Source organism: Muscardinus avellanarius (assembly GCF_963383645.1).
Source record: "Muscardinus avellanarius genome assembly, chromosome: 6".
NCBI lineage: Eukaryota > Metazoa > Chordata > Mammalia > Rodentia > Gliridae > Muscardinus > Muscardinus avellanarius.
In genome coordinates this window covers 68,591,882-68,607,099 of record NC_137791.1, presented here as the reverse complement: position 1 = coordinate 68,607,099, position 15,218 = coordinate 68,591,882, and positions in this window count along the sequence as shown.

The window sequence follows — 15,218 nt, the reverse complement described above, 5'->3', positions numbered from 1 at the left end:
AAATACACTTACACAAGTCTGGCATTACTAATTATTGCACCATCTCTACCATCTTATTATTCTTCCTGACTGAGTCCCAGACTGCAAACCCCTAATTCTGGTACTTTCACTTTGGTCACTCTATGTCTTTAAGACTTCATATTTACTGACTCTCTACCACACCTTTTTCTCTGTTCAGAATCTCTTAATGTCCTCAGCCCCCCATTTTTTCTCCAACTTCGATCAGTGTCTGACACTATCCCCATTCCCTTGCTAGCATTCTTAAATCCCCCTCCTCCACCACACCAAACTTTAGCTAAGTTACATTTATCTGCATATTCTAGCCCTATATCAGAACAGCTGAACATTTCTGGATAACAATCCCTCTACAGTGCTGACCTGCCTTGATTCAATGACCACCCTCTCTCAAAAGCACCACCATGAAATAATCTGACCTCAGTTTTGTAGTAGACTTATGTTATCCCCTGAGTGACTATTTCACAACCGTTTCTTCCTTCTTCAATTGCAAATACTGCTTATTCCCCCTTATTCTCAGTTGATGACTTGGTTTTATATTTCATAGAGAAAATAGATTCAGTCAACAAGAAATACTTCATTTTTCTGCCACTTGCCTGTATGCTTAGCCATGTATCCTACTTTCTGTCCTTTGTGGCTCTTCGCTCATGTCTGGATCAATTTAGTTTTCCAATTTGCTCTTAAGTTTGCCAGCTCCATTTCTTAGCACATTTCTAATTGTTGGAGTGCCCAAGCATTTATTTATTCAGCCCTTGAAACCAGAAAAATTTTCTTTAGTTACATTTTTCCTAGGTGATACTGTGTAGTCCCTTGGATTTAAATATGTGTTGATGTCTCCCATATTTTTATCAATACCCCTGAAATCTATCCTGAGAATTTGAAGCATATATATGACTGCTTACTGAATATTTTCACCCAGGTAAATCTAACCCAACATTCTTCCTTTAATTTTTCTCAAAACAAAACAAAAAGCAAACCACTTCTGGCTTTTCTCCGTCCTTCCACTTATCAGTAAATGGTGCCATCATCCACTCAATCTTTGTCCAAGCCTAAAATATAGAAATTAATTCTTCAATTATTTCTTTTCCTTACCGCTCACCTCAAAAACAGGCAATTCTAGCTGCATGTGTTTCCACTTTTTTAAGTTTGTTTTTTTGATGCTGGAGATTGAACCCAGGGTCTTGCACATGCTATCTGCAGCCCTTGTTTCCAAATTTTATTCCAAAATTGACTGCATCTTATTTATGGTGGTACAAACCTAGATCTATTTGTCACTTCGTTTTTACTCAGAGTACTTAGAAGTTCCTAGAATTACCATGGTCCTCATTCTCCTCCCATTAGAATGCCAACTCTGTGAGGGAAAGGACTTACCTTGTTTGCTATTGTGTCTCTAGCACCAGTACTGCTACACTGTAAGGGATCAAGAAATATTTTTTTCCTAATATTTCAGTGGAATCTGTCTTTCAGAGTAAAAATTGAACTCTATGGAGCATGTTAAAAATTTATGTACTTGAAATCTCAGCAATCAAATTGTCAAGTCTCAGTGCTTTAAATTTTAAGAAGCTAATCAATCATGATAGCACTTATCTCTCAGCTACAAACTATTCATCTGACATGGATCAAAAGAGATCATTTAAGATACATTTGTGTCAATATATATAAAATATGCACATATATATCTATACACTCATAGAAGTTAGTGTATACACATGTATATACATATAGAGAGCCATACTACTTGATAAAAATGAGGTCATCATATGTACAAAGATTGGGGTACTTTTTCCCTCTTTTTTATTTTTTATGTTTCTTTCTTCCTATTTGTCCTTCACTCTCTACTACACAGTTCTCTCAACTCCAAAATAAGATCTGCCGTTTTCTTCTGTATACTATTGTAGTTCATGAAGAATACATAAATGTATATAAGTGCATAAATTAAATATATATGCACTTAGAATAATGCTATCACATTATCTATATGAGTATGCATTTTACTATTCAAAAGGATACTTTTAGCAATTTGTTTCTAACGATTCCTTCAAAAATTTTAGGTACTGATTTCCTGCATAAAAACCCAACAAGATTTCATTAAAACACTGCTGTGGCAATGCTATCATATATAAAGAGAGAAGAATTGAATTCCTGTTTTGATTAGGCATCGCTCAGTAATCCAACTTAGTTTAGTAATGCAATTAGTTTTGATTTTCAGAACAATTACAGGGAAAGGGAGGGCTGCGAGCCTCTGTGTGCTGGTAAGAAGACCTCTGCAGTGCTGCCGGAGTAAGATGGAACAGGCTTTAACTCATCTTTGCAGCTGACCTACTGGGTAGTCTTTGGCAAGTCATTCATTCTCTCTGAGATGGCCTATGAGTAGATAGAAAAACATGGGGTTTCAAGTTAGTAACTGAGAATGTGATCTTAAGTTATGAAGGACTTAAGTTACTGAGTTCTGTACCCTGTTAGATAGGCAATACATGTCACATTAACCCCACAGATTATTTTTCTAAATTCTAGAGGAGAAAGTATAAAAGCATTCCTTAGGTTATAATGTAATTTCCAAATGTTAGTGTCATTACTGTTTTTCTTTCATATGAATTGAAGGTTCTAGTAGACATATTTGAGCAGTAGTTCTGTTCTGTACTATCTTATAGCTATTAAGCACTTGAAATTAGGCTCGCTTTGATTGTAAATGCATGTTGGACTTTAAAATTTAATATGGAAAATATAAAATATCAAATTATTAATATTGATTGCATGTTCAAATAATTATTAATCTATGAATTTAAATTAAAATGTTATTAAATTTCTTCTTCTTTATTTTTTTGGTGGTACTGGAGTTTCTGGAAGCCCTTCTATTTCCAGGCTACACTCCCAGACCTATTTTATATTTTTATTTGGAAACAGGGTCTCTTAAGCCAGCGAGGCTGGCTCTGAACCAGCGTGATCCTCTTGTCTCTGCCTCCCAAGCGCAGGGATTACAAGCTTGCGCCACCACGCCCGGCATTAAATTTATTCTACCTGTTGATGAAAGTTATGTCAACAGATAGGTTTGGTGGCACACTCCTATAATCCTAGTACTTGGGAGGCTGAGACAGGAGATTGCAAATTTGTAGCTAGCCTCAGCAACTTAGGCCCTCCAGAACTTAGTGGGACCCTTTTTCAAAATAAAATAAAAAAATAAAACTTGGAGTGTAGTTCAGAGATAGAATGCCTGTGGATTCAATCCCCAATACCATATTTTATCAGTCTGCATTCTTTTATAATCTAAAAGATTGACTGTCACTTAGAAAAAAGAAGATTCCCTTTCTTACAGTTTTAGGCTCAGTCTACGTGAGGCTTGGACTGAGGATCAACAGGAAGCAGAGAAAATGAGAGAATATGAATTGTGCTCACATCATGGAGGCCAAAGCAAGAGAGCAAGCCTAGGAGGAACCACATATATATAATCTCCAAGGTTGCAACCCTAGGGACCATCTCCTCTAGTTACACTCTATTGGCCTACCAGGTATTACCCAAACCCTTTCTGATGGATTTATCCACTTCTGAGATTATAACCCTGACTCTTTAGGGGTTGTAAATGAGCTCTTTAGGGGATATTTTATATCTAACTATAGCACACACACACACACACACACACACACACACACACACATTACATGAATAAAGTTGTTGCACAATTTTGGGTTTGTATTAAGTAACTCTGCCACTGACCTACAATTGATGGAAGCAGAGAGTCATTAGCCTATAAAATCTCCCACCTACTCAGGACTCATGCTTCTGTGAGGTCATATCCAGACCAAGACCACAGCTATGTATTCCAGGTACTTATTGGAATATGTATGATACTAGCACAGTGGCTGCATAAAAACTCTGCTGTTTTTCTTAATTAGGCTTGATAGATTAGATTCCCTGGTTGATCATATCACAGGAATTGGTGCTGGCACACACATTCTAGCTGGTTCATTCTTTGATCATTGTGTTCAGTCATCAGAGCCAGTTCTTGTCTAACTCCACCTTGCTGCTTTCATTCTTTACTTGAGACTGTCTTGCAGAGGTCTTCTTCTGAATTAACTATGCTCCTCAACCCCCTCTTCCCCAGTGACTGTGGTGTCTCATGGCTCTGAGCTCATAGCCAATGGCCTGATTTCACTTCCTGAATTGAACCCCAAAATTAATGTTAATGTATTCATTCCCACCTAGGCTGGGCTTTAACCCCAAATTTGTCATTTATCTATTAATATTTTACTTACCTAGTATTAGATTTTCCAGTCCCTAGTATGGTACTGAGTAGACTATCTTTTGGTATTGACATGTTGGTTGACTGGGACATCAATAAACGAGAATGCACATGAGAGAGAAGGAGGGGGAGGGAAAGGGGTGGGTAGTGAGGAAGGGCTAAATGAGTGATGTGTGCAATATGCCTCTACCATCTGTACCCCATTTAGATGTATGACCAATGCACCAATAAAATGGAGAAAAGAAAAAAAAAGCATAAAGAATTAATATGAATAACTTTAAAGCAAACCTATAAGGAAAAATTCATTCTGTTATAGTTTGAATATGGTTGTCCCCAAAAAATCATGCAGAAGTTTAGGAGTTTATTCACTGAAGGATTATATTAATTGTATGAAGAGGTGCAAACTTAATTTGACTATGATGTTTAGAAGTGGGACTTTTGGAAAGTGATTAGAAGAGGTTATTAGGGTATATTGCCTACGATTGAATTCTGGTGGCTTTATAGCAGAGGGTGAGAGAGTACACAGACATAGATACACATTTCTGCCATGTTGTAATGTAACCAAGGGGTTCCCTCCCAGGAGGTACTGTCAATTGTCATGCTGTTTGGACTTCCAGCCTCAGAAATTGTGAGCTAAAGAAATCTCTCTTCTTCATAATGCATTCTGCTGCATGTATTTTATGATGGCAGTGAAACACAAATACACATTTAAAAGTACCAATCTTGAGAGGCTAGATAATATTCTGATTACATTGCCCAAACTCAGTGTATTACTTCATAGTCACAATTTGGAATTTTTATTTTTATATCTGCATTTTGTTTCTAGTGTGCCAAGGAACCTAGTCCTGACACATAAATATGTTCAGCATGCACATTGATATCCACAGCACAGGGGGAGAGTGTGTAATTGTGTGGCAGAATCTCCATTCCAAAGATGGATGGCAGGCAAGAGTTTGCCCCATCTCCTAGGATGGGAAAAGTGAAAGAAAATTAAATTTAATGGGATTAATTTTAAGGTCACAACTGGTGTCCAGAAGATTAACTAAAATAAAAGGGCGAAAAAATGTGGGTAAGCAAAATTATGAGAGAAAAGGAGGAAGACTGATACTGAACTGAACGAATGTAGAGATTTTAATTTTAGGGAGGTGTGGCTTAGTCTCTGAATATATGCATATTTCTCAACTTATGTCCCTATACATCCATTGCAAATTGAAATTTTGTAGGTTGAAAATGCACATAATACACCTAACCTACTAAACATCATAGCTTAACAACACGGTACATGGCACAGTATCAGCTGCTTCCTCTTGTGACTGATGATGTTGGTTGCCTGAGAGCTGGGGCTCACTTGCAGCTGCCCGGCATCCCAACAGAGAGTCGTGCCACATGTCAAAAGGAAAGATTTAAATCCAAAGTTAAAAAGTATGGTTTCTACTGAATGTGCATGGCTTTACCACTACTGTAAAACTGAAAAATCCTAAATTGAAGTATCACAAATCAGAGATCATCCCTTCATAATTTTAAGCCATAATGTTATCTTAGTTCTTATTTGTAGCCATAAAGATGGAAAGCCAGATGTATTTAACTTTATATATAGTTTTGCTTGTAAAGTTAATTAAAAATATTTTTTGTAGACTCTTAATGTTTGAAAAGTGTTATAACGAACCTATTATGTTGTGTGTTTTTTTTCTTTTGAGAAGTGTTGCACAATACTTAGGGTATAATTTCATTTATGTAAAAAATAAAGTTATATATACTTGAATGCAAAATGGTAAGATACACACCTACAGGAAATAATGCTAACGGTTATCCATGGGGAGTGGCAGGGGGAAGGGTTGAATAGGTAGGGAGAAGGGCTTTTCTTTTATTCCCTTTGATAATATTTAAACGTTTTTAAAATCATGACCTTGTGCTACTATTTAATAAATGCTAAACAATGTCACTACTATTAATAAGTTGAACTACCAAACCACTGGTTTCTTTGATATCAAGGACTTCTATGTGTTCTACAGTTAGACTAGGGATGTTTACTTCACTATGATTCATATTGCACTTTTTAAGGAGATGTACATATGATATAATTGCGTAGAGTACAGAGAGAGTAGCAACATTTGCAATTTAAGGAAAGTTTTTTTTAGAAGCAAAGAGGTTAATTAATTGGCCAATTCTCAGTCTTCTAGTCTATTTGGTAATTTATTGTCCTATTTAAGTTGCACTTTAATAGGATGTCCAAGCATTCATCTAATAATGACTAAATGTAGAAACTGTGACCAGAAGTAGGTTTTCAAGATTTTGCATTTCATATGGGTAGATTTATAAATTCACATCCAGTTTCTTCCCTGTGCAAATTTCACTGGGCAAATACTAAGTTTAGTGGGTGGTTGATATTGCTGTGGTCATTGTGCCCATTTACAGTCTAAGATACTACTCCATTCTCCTTTGTTTTTTGTGGTACTAGGAATTGAGAACTGGGAACTGAGCCCAGAGACTTCTACCTCTGAGCTACATTTGCAGACCTATTTTGTTATTTATTTTGAAATAAGGTCTCACTAAGTTATTAAGGGCCTCACTTAATTGCTGAGTTTGATCTTAAACCTGTGATCCTCCATCTCAGCCTCCCAAATACTTGGACTACAAGCATGTGCAACCATGACTGGTTTAACTAACATTCTTTATCATCCTCCTTTTGAAAGAACAAACAAACAAACAAACACAACCCCAGGGATGGTCTCTCCCATCCCCTGCGGCAAGGCTCTTTCTGGGTGGTCTTTACAAAAGTCCTGAAATTGGACAGCACCTCTTCCAACCCATCATTCTTGTGTTTTTGATGCTGATACTTCTTTCAGCTCATGGCTGAGCGAAATACAGTATTCTCTTCTGAAAAAATATGAATGACAAAGGTATATTGGGTATAATGAACATAAAATGAGGACTTTGGTTTAGTTTGTTTTATCTAAAAGCATGCTTTTGGCAACCTAAACCTGTCTCCCTTATTTAAACTGTGTGTCCAGGTACTATCTGTGCTGTTGTCTTGTGGTACAGGGAAGAGCCCATGCTTCTGGAATGTACTGTGTCCACAAGAAGCATCTTAACATTATGGGAAGGTCAAAGATTGATTCAGGTTTGACCCTTTGCCACTAAAGTGATATGGTTTGGAAAAAAATACTTACTGTCTAGATTAAATTTTTTTCTTTTTTCTTTTCTTTCTTTCTTTCTTTCTTTCTTTCTTTCTTTCTTTCTTTCTTTATTTTTTAATGGCTGGGACAATATATAATTCTCAGGGTCATTGAGAGCATTAAATGAAATAATGGAATTCTTTGGCATCCAGCTGATGCTTAATAAATGTTACATTTTTCTTTCTATCATTTTTATTTTTAGAAAATTAATATAGAGATAGACCGTACAATTATAATTCAATTACAAGTTGCCTGGACTAGCATTAGGGAATTTCCCATATGTTATTAGCTTTTATTTTATAAAAATTTAAAGTACTCTGTTACTTCTAGAAAAGCCTTAAGAAGAGATTTAAGAAATGTTCTGCTTATCATCAAGAATAGTATTCTTTTAACTGGTGCTTTTCAATTCCTTTCTCTTACACACACACACACACACACACACACACACACACACACACAGCTCAAGGCTGTTTTTGAACATGTTAACAAGGTTAGTGGGGTGGTCACTGTCATGCTACTTGTTCTTATCTGAATGTGAATGTATCCACCAGATTTGCCTGTTGGGAATTAATCTCCAGTGTAGCTGTGCCAGGAGTTAAAGCCTTTGTTTAGGTCATGAATGCCATTATAAGGAAATTGATAGGTAGAGGGAATTGGGTACTTTTGCCCCTCTAGCTTTTGCCATGTGAGGATACAGCATTCAAGATGCTTTTGTCTTAGAAACAGAAAGCAGTTGTCAGACAACCAAACTTGCCAGTGCTTTGGTCTTGGAATCACCAACATTCAGAACTGTGAGAAGTGATTTTCTATTGTTTATTTATTATCCAGGGAATAGTATCTTATTTTAATAGAACAAATGAACTAAGACAGTGAAGGAATGCAGGAAGAGGAGTCTAAGATATTGATGATATTAGTGTATGGAGCCTATTAGAAATAAGAAAGTAGGATATTAGAATTAAAGTAGGACCCTTGTAGAAGTAAGAGAGTAACAAAAACATGTAAAAGTGCTGTGAGGGGACATTCCCCTCCCCTTATGAAATTAAAATGTGAAGATATAGAACTAACTTAGAATAAACCTGCAAGTTTCTGCTTCTGTAACCCCACTTGCTAATATAGAGTTAGGTCTGAGTACAACTTGAAGGTCCTGCTTGTAACTGCTTGTTCAGGCCCTGGCTTCTGTCATCCTGCTTACGCCCCATTTGCTTTAAGAGCTTGGTTTGCTGTTAGAAATTGTTTTAAGGTTGGACTTGTCTTTTAAGATTCTTGTTTTGATGTTAGGAGTCGTTTCTTTAAAGTTTGAAATATTTTTGAAGTATTTTAAAGTGCTTTAGAGTGTAAAGCTATTTTTCTTGGAAGTGAGTCCTAAGCCCGCCACAGCCTTATCTAAGAAAACACCTGGCACTCATGGGCCGAGCTGAAGGTTACCATAGTAACCAAGCATGAAAGAGAAAGTCATGCCTCGGCGGGCGGTGACGTAGAAAGGCTGTCCTTTAAAACTATTTGCTGTGATTCAAGTGTGTGTATGCTTTCTTTTGAAATCATTGGTTATACTTGTTTACCTTTTTATTTGATTGGTTGTATCCTACTTTTTGGCGGGCTGTGACGTGTGTAACCACCCCTCCAGGGGCTATAAATGTGAGCCTGAAGAGTGCTCGGGGTCGACTCTGACCACTTGCTCTCTGTTGGTGAGACTGGACGTTGGCTCTGCCAGGGCACTCCCTGGTAGCCAACCGGACAGTTCCTCTAACCACAGTTGAGCTTGTGAAAGAGCTTCTACCACTGGCTAGCCAGTACAAAGAGCTGCAGCACAATAAAACTCTGCCTGTGTGTTACATCCTTGGTGTGTTCTTCGTTATTTGGGCAAGGGGGCGCATCTCGGACCCTAACAACAGAAATTCATACCAGAGAAATGGGATGTATTAACAAATACCAAAAAATGTAGAAGCAGCATCAGAGTGGGTGGAGGGTAGAGGCTGGAATGGTTTTGAAGTGAATGATACAGAAAGCCTGCATTATCAGGAACGAAGGGTTAAGGGTGATTCTGGTGAGCATTCCCAAGAAGAGCTATAGGAAAGACATAAGTCTTTTTGAATGATTACCTAAGTAATCATAAACAGAAGGTTGGTAGAAATATACATAGATGCCAGATTCTGTGGCACATGCCTAAAATCCCAGGAGACTGAGCAGAAAATAACAAATTTGAGGCCAAATTGAAGTCATTTGGTAAACTTGGTGAACCCAGTCTCAAACTAAAAGATAAAAAGGGCTGAAAATGTAGCTCACTGGTTGAGTGCTTGGTAGTATGCAAAGTTATGTGTTCAATCCCCAGTACTATAAGAAAAAAACAAGAAACAAAACAAGATTAAAAGAAATATGAATATAAAAAACCATTGACGCCGGGCATGGTGGCGCACGCTTGTAATCCCTGCTCTTGGGAGGCTAAGACAGGAGGATTGCACAGGTTTAAAGCCAGCCTCAGTTATATATTGAGGCTCTCAGCAACTTAGTGAGACCCTGTTTCCAAATAAAATATAAAATAGGTCTTGGAGTATAGCCCAGGGGTAGAAAGCCTCTGGATTTCACCCCAAGTACCACCAAAAAAAAAAAAAATCATTCTGGTGATCTTAGAAATGAGGACTTTCTTGTTGGAAACTGGAGGAAAGACCCTCTGCTATAAAGTGGCAAATAACTGTGGATGAATCGCATGTGCTGTAAAGACATAGTTTAAGAATGATGAGGTAGGATATTTGGCAAAAGAAATATCTAAGCAAAGCATCAGGAAGTTGCATGGTTCTCTTAATTGCTGTAGTAAAATGCAAAAAGAGAGAAGTGATTTAAAGATGAAATTTATAATTCAAAGGAAAGCAGAATGTAAAAGTACAGAAAACCCTCAGTCTGGCCATGTAAAGATAAAAAAATGCTTGGCTAGGAGAGAAGACATTTTATCTTTTTTTTTTTTTTTGTGGTACTGGGGTTCCTGGAAGCCCTTCTACCTCCGGGCTACACTCCCAGACCTATTTTTACATTTTTATTTGGAAACAGGATCTCCTAAGCCAGCGCGTGCAGCTGGCTTCGAACCTGCGCGATCCTCCTGTCTCTGCCTCCCAAGCGCGGGGATTACAAGCGTGCGCTACCACGCCCGGCTGACATTTTATCTTTGATAAAGAGTTTAGTGCAGATAGAAGGAAGCCGGGTGCTATTCATCAAGACAGTGGTAGAATGGCACCAATGACATTTCAGAGAGCTTCAGGGGCTAACACATCCATTTCAGGCCCAGAGTGTCAGGGCCTTGGGGGCAGAATGGCTTCAAGTGAGGAACCGGGGAGCCAGTGAGACCTTGGGACATGATGCCCTTGCCTCTTCACAGTTCTGCTTCTCTCATCCGTGGGCAGCACTCCTCATCTACCCCACTATGGCTCTGGGTGGGGGACAGCTGTGCTTTGCCTTTGCTCCCGATGTAGGCAGTGTCTAGATGGTACCAACACTGCAGCTCCCTGAGACAGAGTGAAAGAACTCGGAGGCATGGCTATGTCCAGCTAAATTTCATAGGGTGTCTCTCTAAACAGAGCCACCACAAAATAAATGCATAATCATGGTACAGGGGGCCCCTGGGACAGATAACTGTAAAGCCATCGGTTCACAATGCCAGTCTGAGAAAGCTGTAGGCATATGACTCCAACCCACGAGTGCCTTTGTCTACACCTAGTGAAGCCATGGAGGCAGAATACTCTGGAGCCTTGGGATCCAACCTTACCCCAATATAGCTGGAAGGCAGGGCATGGAATCAAAGATTATCCTCAAACTTTAAGGTTTAATGTTGTTGGGTTTTATACTTACTTAAGACTTATGGCCTCTTTCTTCTTTCTCACTTTTGGGATGGTGGGTCTATCTTATACCTGTCTCACAACTGCATTTGGAAGCATGATAACTTGTTTCATTTCACAGGCTCACAGGTGGTGAACAATTTACCTCTGGAGGAAGCATACTTGAGTCTTTCCCGTATTAAATATAGATGAGACTCTGGGCTTTAGGCTTTTGACTTTGTGCTAGCAGAAGATAAGACTTCTGGACCATTGGGAAGGGATGACTCTATTTGCATATGAGAAGGACATAACCTTTGGGAGGCAGGGGTTGAATTCTGTGATCTAAGTATGTTCCCCAAATTCATATGTTGGGAATTTACTTCTTAACCCAGCAGTGTTGGGATGTGAAGTGTTGGGAGGGGGTTAGGCCATAGGGCTTTATGCTAATGAATGGAGTAATGCCCTTATAAAAGGGCTTGACAGAGGCATTTGGTCCCTTTTGCCCTTCTACTTTGCTATGTGAATATGCAGTGCTCCTCTCCTCCAAAGTATGAGTTCAAGGCTCTATCTTGGAGGCAGAGATCAAAGCTCACCAGATAACTGAACCTGCCAGACCTAGATCTTGGATTTCTCAGCCTCCAGAACTGTGAAAAGTAATTTTCTCTTGTTTGTAAGTTACTGTCTGTGGTGATATTTTGTTATAGTAGCACAAATAGATGAAGATGAAGACCATACTATTGGGCATAATATATTAAATTGAATACAAACCTATCATGATAATAAAGGCATGGTTTAAATTTCAAACCTTCTTTTTGAGTTCTACAAAATGATGAGGATGGCAACATATTTTGTCCAAGGGTAGAACATGCTTTGAAGGAATTTCTTGATATCTGCCTACCATTTAAAGAGCTTCTTAAATCCTGTATTTTAAGAATAGAGAGAATTTTTATTTTAATGTGTGATATACTTATAAACCAAAACAAACACTGAGAAATACAGAAGAGTTCTCAGTCACAACTGTGAAATAGGATACAATCATAATCCCATTGCCCTGTATTTTAAAATTGTTTTTCAAGTTTTTTTCTTGCCAGTGGTCCTTTTTTGGGCTGATACTCATTTAATCTCACTCTGACCATCTGGAGACTATACTTAGTCACTGATTCTAATAAACTCTTCTTTCTTACTTCTGGAATAATCAAAAGTATTTGTAGATCTTGCTGAAGCAGCTGCTATCCTAGGTCTAACTAATTTTGGTGACATTTAATACTTAATAACTGTAAAGTAACAAATGGATGTATCCTCATAAAGCTGAGAGTGCCTTTAATGATATTATTAGAGTTGAGGAACAAAATAAATATTCTGATCATCCAATATTCTTGTGTGACTTTTTTAATATACATGGCATAAGAAGGGTCTTTAGGTCTGAGATTTCAATTATTTTTCCTTCAAAACTTCTAGTAGTAAGAAATTTTTGAGACTGAAAATATGTTAATAACTGTGCTCTTAGCTACTATTGAATGTTGGCATTCAATTTATATGTGCCACCTGGTCCATATAAACTGAATATATTTACCCTAGTCTTATTCCCTCGAGTCAATGAAATCAATGTATTTTAATGCATGTATGCTGGTCATTCTTTGTATCTGGATCACCTTATGCCAGAAACAAACTGATATTTTTAAAGGCAGTACCATATAGTGGAGAAGGCTCAGATAGTCAACACTCTCATTGTTAATAAAGTTTTAGCAATTTCTTTGCTCTTATTATTTTCTTATACTTAAGATTGGATTATATTCCCACAAATTTGTTAAATGAGATGCTCAATGTAAAGAACCTAGAATGGTGTTTGGGAAGGAGAAGTTCTTCTTTAAATTGTATCATTGCTGGACTGATGTTGCCATCCATTATCATCATGTTATCACCTCCACCTGAAAAAATACTGTCCATTTTTACCATTCTTTCTCACAGAAAAATTTAATTTAAGCTTACCACATAATTTTATTAAGTAAAATAAGCCACAAAAAATCACTTAGCTCTCTTACCTAGTAATTCCCCTAGGAACACATGCATCAAAAGGAATGCATCAGAAGTAAAACATTGTTCCAGTAGTGTATACCCTTTTTCACTTTAAATAAAATCCCAACTTGTTTACTTAATAGAGATGCTGTCTGGAGGATTGCAGGTTTAAGATCAGCCTCAGCAACTTTGTAGACTCTCAGAAACCTAGTGGGACTCTGTTTGAAGAAAGAAAGAGAGAGATAAAAAAAGAAAGAGAAAAGAAAGAAAGAAAGAAAGAAAGAAAGAGAAAGAAAGAAAGAAAGGAGACTGGGGGTGTAGCTTGGAGGTAGAATGCCCCTGGGTTTAATCCCCAGTGTCAATTAAAAAAAATTATAACAGACAATTCATTTGGTAGAAAACAAAGAACAGAGTTAGATTCCTTCCTCATGTGTTAAAATAAATTTCAAATAGATCAAACACCTGGTTTTTTTTAAATGTTTTATTGGTGCATTGTATTTATACATCATAATGGGGTAAAAAAAAACCATGTGTAGACATACATGCATGCATCACCCAGCCAGCCCCTACCCAGTCCTCAGCCCATTCCCTCCCCATTCCTCCCTCCCATGCTTGGCTTAGTGGTTGACTATGATATGAGTAAGTACATCATGTGCTTTAGAGAGTTTCCTTCTTCCCCGCTCCCATCCCCACAGTTAGGTTGTCTTATTTGATCCTCTATAGGATTCCTTTTTCCTCTAGAGTTCTTCTTTTGACCCATTTCTCCCTAGCTTTTGCATATTAGGGAAAGCATTGATTTCTTATTTTTTGTGATTGACTAATCTCACTTAACATAATGTCTTCCAGTTCCATCCATTTCCCAGTAAATGCTGCAATTGTGGGTTTTTTTTTATGGCTGAGTAAAATTCCATTGTATACATATCCAACAGGTTTGTAATCTGTTCATCTGTTGATGGACATTTTGGCTGGTTCCATAGTTTGGCTATGGTGAATTGTGCAGCTATGAACATAGATACACCTGCATTAGTTTGGTAGTTTGGTTTCCTTTCTTTGGGGTAGATACCCAGAAGTGGTATTGCTCGATCGAATGGTAAATTTGTTCCCATTCTTCTGAGGATTCTCTATACTATTTCCCAAAGTGGTTGCACTAATTTGCAAACCTACCAACAATGTTTTAGAGTTCCTAGATCTGCACATCCTTGCCAGCATTTGTTGTTGTTTGTGTTTTGAATGATTGCCAGTCTAGTTGGAATTAGGTGAAATCTCAGTGTAGTTTTGATTTGCATCGCTCTGATTATGAATGATGTTGAGCATTTTTTCATGCATTTATTGGCCATTTGAATTTCTTCTTTTGTGAAGTGTCTATTTAGTTTGCTTGCCCATTTTTGATTGGATTATTTGTTTTTTTAGTGTTGAGTTCTTGAGTTCTCTGTATATTCTAGACATTAGTCCTCTATCTGAGGAGTAGTTGGCAAAACTCTTCTCCCATTCTGTTGGCTCTCAACTGATGTTCTTGACAGTTTCTTTTGCTGTACAGAAGCTCTTCAGTTTCATGCAATCCCACGTATTGATTTGCCTTTTAGTTTCTTGTGCCTTTGGGGTATTATTGAGAAAGTTTTTATCTGTCCCTATGTGTTGCAGTGTTGGACCTATGCCCTCTTCAAGGAATCTCAAGGTCTCTGGTCTAATTTCCAAGTCTTTGATCCATATTGAATTGTCTCTTGTGCAGGGTGAGAAAGTGGGATTAATTTCCATTTTTCTGCATATGGTTAACCAGTTTTGCCAAACACCATTTGTTGAACAGGCTATCTTTTTTCCAATGTATGTTTTTGGCTCCTTTGTCAAAGATCAATTGGCTATAAGTGTGTGGACTTGTTTCTGGGTCTTCTGTTCTACTCCATTGGTCTGTGTATCTGTTTTTGTGCCAGTACCATGCTGTTTTTATTACTATGGCTTTGTAGTATAGTTTAA